Here is a 6,334-nt window from a genome sequence, read left to right as displayed (position 1 = left end):
CCTTTGCAGAAGGGCACTCCAAAACCAAAAGTAACTTCTGGAAATGGGTCTATCCCCAGCATGCTATGCCTTTGGCCAGGAAGGATTGAGGCAATTTCTAAAGCTCTCTGCTAGGCATAAAGAGACAAACTCAGATAAATAAATACCCTACCTCAGACATAAGAAATGGGCTTCTGCCTGTCCAGCCTGGCTCCGTGGTTGAGCATTGACCTATGAACTAGGAGGTTACAGTTTGATTCCTAGGTAGGGCACATGCCCGAGTTGCGGGCTCGATCCCAACTGGGGGGCCTGCAGGAGACAGCAAATCAATGATTATCTCTCATCACTGATGTTTCCATCTCTCTCCCTTCCTCTCTAAAATCAATAAAAAATATTTTTAGACATATGTAAAACTTTAGACAATATAAAAAAAACAAACCAAACAAATAAACAAAAAAATGGGCTTCTGTGGTAGGAAGATAACAAGTGTACCTAGGCACCCAAATCTTTTTATGAATACTAGCCTCAGTTATGTCAAAGCCTTTTCAACATCAACAATCTGTCAGTAATCAGATGCTTTGACAGAATGTCCCACCTTGCTTGCAGTGGTCTAGAAAATAACTCACTTTTAAACTCTAAACCAGAGAAGCATTGGATAATAATCTCTTAGGCAGTAATATGAAAATGGATATTCCCTAAGTTTTAACTTACAAAAATTATTCTTAAAAGACCATTTTTGTCATTTCCTGGCCTTAGGAGGACCTGCTATATCAAGACTAAAAGTTTGTATATGCACTTGAATTAAATGTAAAAGAACTTTATTTTAAATAAAAGAGCCTGCATCCCATGTTCTGTTTCTTTGTCAACATAAATTGCAGCTCCAAATCATTTCCCATATTCAATTATAAGAGTCAGGGCTTGGTCCAACTCTAATTGACTCCAGGAATATTTTATTTTTGCATTGAAAAGATAATTCAATTTGCGGCCATATGTTTGCTGGAGTGGCTCTCTAATCTTGGCTCTGATGACTCTCTGGCCTCATGACCAGGTGTGGGTTCCAAGGAACCCCAACTTGCCCTGCTCTCATCTCCTCTCATCTCTGCAGGTTTCACTAGCTTCATGTACTTTTCTGAATGGCATTTATTCTTCTGTGGTTCCCCTCCCCACCCCATCCCCCACCCCCAGGGACTTTCTCTTTTTTTAATCATGGAAGTATTCATGCATGAATTGAAAGAGTGAAGTCAGATTTAAATGCTAGATCAAAAATATCAGAGAGGAGCTACCAATTTCATGGTTCACAAACTAATGGTATCAATCTGTACTGTTTAAGAGATACCAGAATCTTCAGACCCAAATGCACACTCCATTGGCCTTGAAATAATTAACTCATATCTGATGACGGAGGAGTCATATTAAAGCATTACTTAGAATTTTCCAGGTCAGTGACCATCATTGTTGACTTTCATCCTTAAAGGGGTAGAATTTGAGTGTGGAGTTGTTTTTTTTGTTTTTTGTTTTTTAAGAATACTCATTTTAATGTCAGAAGATTCAGAATTGTATTTTCTGGAAAAAATAAAATGTCCTCACACTACTTATACATTTATGGTACTCACTTTTATGCAAAAAATAGGATGGCTCCTCTCTAAGTTTAGTTGTGAGATTCATCTTTCCCATAGTATCATTCAACTACCTCATATGATACTCTTCCCCAGTATTATAGCTCCCCCTTGATTCCTCCCCATGCTATGGTAGTAAAGAATGTGTTCACAGGTTGCCAGATTTAGCAAGTGAAAATACAGGATGCCCAGTTAAATGTGAATTTCAGATAAACAACAAATGAATTTTTAGTATAAGTATGTCCCAAATATTGCATGGGAAGCACCCATACTAGAAAACTTATTCTTTATTTGAAATTTGAATTTAGCTGGGATGCCCTATATTTTTTTCTTCTGTCAATCCAACCATATAACATAAATGAAAATAGAGCAAAAAATGCATATTCTCAAATTTCAAAGACTGCTTTTATTCTCTGCTGATTTCTCGATAGCCAGTTTTCCCTTCATACTATGGGATTCACGTATGAGGAACATAGTGGAGAATATTTTTCTTAGTTCAACCCTTAAAGTACTATTTCAAATGCTCTTTAAAAGGCTAAATACTTTATAGGCTTAGTTTCTTTTCCAACCCAAATCAACACTTATTCAGCAAAGGGAATGAAATTTATTATATTTGTCTAGTGTGCTGTTCATTAAAGCAATGTCTTTCTTAAATCTCAGTATTGGATTTTTGTTCATAGTGATCATTGGTAGGGGTTTCATATTTAGGCAGGCCAATATTACAGATCACAATTGCAATGCTTGTCTTTAAAAAATATGGTTTATTGATTTTAGAGAAAGAGAAAGGGAGAGGGAGAGAAAGATAGAAACATCAATGAAAAAGAAATATCAACATCCATAGGCTGCCTCCTGCATGCACCCTACTGGGGATTGAGCCCACAGTTGGGCATGTGCTCTGACTGGGAATCGAATGGGTGACTCTTGGTGCATGGGCCGATGTTCAATCACTGAGCCACACCAGTGGGTGCAATATTTTTTTGTTTTGTTTTGTTTTGTTTTTAATGTGTTCAGCCAAATCCACAATGTGGGCAATTCCATAGGACATTTGAGCAGGGTTCTCAAGAAGTCAATGACCCAGAAAAACAAATAGAAGTGGGGAGAGATTTACAGATAAGAGTTAAGAGAAAGATAAGATTATAAACAGCCAAATATGACTGAACCTTGTTTGGATATTGATATGTACAAACCAATTTTTAAAAAGATGTTTTTTAGCAAATAGGGAAAATTTGATTATGGCCTGGGTAGTAGATGGTATTAGGAATTATTGTTAGTTTTACTATGTGTGACCATGAAATGCAGTTAGGTAAGAAAATGTGCCCTTCCTTTTTTGAGATTTCTGCTACAACATTTAGGACTAAAATAATGTGATATCTGGATTTTGCTTTAAAAATATTAGAAAGAGAAAGAAAGAAAGCAAATTGATGGTAGCTGCTCAAGTTCTGTGATGAATTTGGAAGGGTTTGTGATAGTTCTACTTTTATGTACTTTTTGGAAGTTTATGTAATCTATATACATAAAAGCCTAAGCAACTGGAACAACCAGTTGCTATGACACACACTGACCACCAGACGGCAGACACTCAATACAGGAGCTGCCCCCTGGTGGTCAGTGTGCTCCCACAGCCAACCTTCCACGGTCGGCCAACCTTCCCTGGTCCCGCCCCTCAGCTGGCAGCCAGAAGGAAGGCCCCGATCAGCCCCGATTGCTGGCCAGGCCTACGGACCCTACTCATGCCAGAATTTCATGCACCGGGCATCTAGTACAATATAAAATTCAATCTAATTTTGAAATATTATGTAAAATACATTGAAAAAAAGGTTATAAGGACACCGTACTTTCTTTTTTCAAATTCTAAATGTTCTTATTAACTTCATTTGCTATTTTGTTTCTAACTATACAAGTAGTATAGCCTGGCCGATGTGGCTCAATGGTTGAGTGCTGACCTATCAATCAGGAGGTCAGGGTTTGATTCACGGCCAGGGTACATGCACGATCCCTAGTAGGGAGTATGCAGGAAGCAGCCAAATCAATGATTCTCTCTCATCATTGATGCTTCTATCTCTCTATCTCTCTCTCTCCCTTCCTCTCTGACATCAATAAAAAAATATATTTTTAAAAAGCAGTGTATACTCAACATAAAAGAAACTAAAATACAACAAAAAGAGAAGAAGAAAGCCACATGAAATCATAAATTGACTAGAAACAAAAAAATAAATCACTTAAATAAATAATTATAAATGTCCTTTTTGTCTATTATTATTATTGCATACAGGAGTGAGGCCTCAGAAAAAACCAACCCGGACACACCTTGATCTTGAAGTTCCAGCCTCCAAAACTGAGAAAATAAATTTCTGTTGTTTAAGCCACCCCGTCTGTGCTACTTTGTTATAAAAGCCCTGAGCAAACTAATACATGTGGCAAAATCCTGTGAATGATTAAATCTTAGTGGGGGATGTGTACTAGTAGATGCTCATTCATTCTGCTCATTTTTTCAATTTTTCTATATGTTTGAAACTTTATATATTAAAATGTTGGAAGGGCAAGACCTTCTAGGACATCTTTAGACAACAGGCTCTTAAAATATTTTCAATCAATTATAATTGAATTCTGAAATATTGAGATGTGGCTGCAACTTTGTTTGGAGAATAGAAGAGTCCTTGGAAGTTTGACAAATTAAATGAGAAAGCCATTTCTCACTACACCAGCAGTTCTCACCACAGCACCAATTCTGAAGTTTCAGATTTCAGGCCATTATATCTAGACAAACAATGACATGATTGATTTGAAAATTATTTTATGCAACAGAATAGAAGGACAGTGAAGCAACTGCCTTGAGTTCCAGCTCCAAGTTATTTCAAAACAGCAGTGATGGTAGTTGGCAAACTTGGGGACACGGTGACAGGGATAAGGGACATCAATGCTGAAATTATCCAAACAGTGCATTAATTCTGTCAGTTGGCCAACAGCTCAAACAAATATTTCCTCATAAGGTTTTATTGCTTCTTTAGTAAACAATTTAGAGGACTCGGTCCCTGGATTTGCTCCAAGCAAAAAAAGCAGTTCAGTCTGTACATGTTGCCTGCCTTTTTACTTTTCTTCCAATTTTTTCAGCAATGGCTCAGACACCGACGTGTCCTGGCTATTTCTCTTTCCATGACATCAGTGAGATGTAAATGGAAGCGACTGTATAATTTAGGTGTTACTATTCTCAGCGGGAGCTTGCATTTTTAAAGGCATCAAGATGCTAAAAGAGTGGTTTTCAGTCCTAACAGCACATTAGCATCACCTGGGGAGATTTAAACAAAACAAAACAATGAACAAAGATAATAATGCTGAGATATATCCCTGAACATTCTGATTTGATATGTTCTGAGGTAGGACCTTTGTATCAGTATGTTTTTTAAAAATATTTTTAAAAATGGATTTCAGAGAAGAAGGGAGAGGGAGAGAGATAGAAACATCAATGATGAGAGAGAATCATCGATCGGCTGCCTCCTGTATGCCCCACACTGGGAATCGAGCCCACATCCCAGGCATGTGACCCACGATCTCCCAGTTTATAAGTTGATGCTCAACTACTGAGCCACGCTGGCCAGGCTGTATCAGTATGTTTTTAAAGCTTCCAAGGGATATCAGTGTGCAGCAGGTAAGAACAACTGCCCTCACCTACAGGCAATTCCTACCCACAAACCCAGGGATCTCTTGGGGGTCTCAGAACAACCTTTAAAGGGTTCTTTAAATCATCTCCAAAATGATCATTTTTATTTTTTAATTTATTTAAAAAAATAATGCCTAAGTATGCTATTAAAATATCATTTTACTAAACCATTTGCCAGCATGGGATATGATTGTGCACAAAAGTCTGCAGTATCATTATTGTAGTTGCCAGCCAATGGCATATAAAACATTTTCCCATTGACAACCCCATAACATGGACTTCCACTAGAGCCCAGATGTTGATTTCTAAAAGTTTTCTACCAAAAGGAACCAGGACTTCTTGGAGAAATGAGCAATTTTAGGTCTGAAGCATGGAAAGTACATGGGGAGGCTAAGATATGTTTGCCCCAAAGCAAGAAAGTGCTGAGTCTAATGGGAATGTTTTCAAAGGGCTCAGAAGCCAGAATGAAGAAGCTACCATTGGTTAAACTTGGGACAAATTGAGCATCAGAAGGAATGACTATAAAATGATTGGAATACAATAAATAACTAAAAATATCAGTCCATAATGAGACTCAAAATTAAACAGAAAAAAGATGAGATCACTTGCCACTCTTGGGGGGTGACTATCAATGACAACTCTTCATTCTGAAAAGAGAGAGTTAGATAGTAACTCTGCCCTTATAGAAGGGAGGGAGGCTCATCTCCAGATGAGGGCAGAAAGCTCTTCTTTACAGATACTAGTAGATGCTACCTAGTAAAGAAAAAAATAGCCCTAGCAGGTTTGGCTCAGTGGCTAGAGCGTCGGCCTGCGGACTCAAGGGTCCCAGGTTCGATTCCGGTCAGGGGCATGTGCCTTGGCTGCGGGCACATCCCTAGTGGGGAGTGTGCAGTAGGCAGCTGATCGATGTTTCTCTCTCATCGATGTTTCTGACTCTCTCTGTCCCTCTCCCTTCCTCTCTGTGAGAAATCAATAAAATATATTTAAAAAAAAAGAAAAAAAAAAAAGAAAAAAATAGACCATTTTTAAAAAGATCACAAAACTCCAATGAAATAACTAATTAATGCAGCAAAATTAATAG

This window comes from Myotis nattereri (assembly GCF_964212035.1).
Source record: "Myotis nattereri genome assembly, chromosome: 7".
In the NCBI taxonomy this organism is placed as follows: domain Eukaryota; kingdom Metazoa; phylum Chordata; class Mammalia; order Chiroptera; family Vespertilionidae; genus Myotis; species Myotis nattereri.
This window is presented reverse-complemented; position numbering follows the sequence as displayed.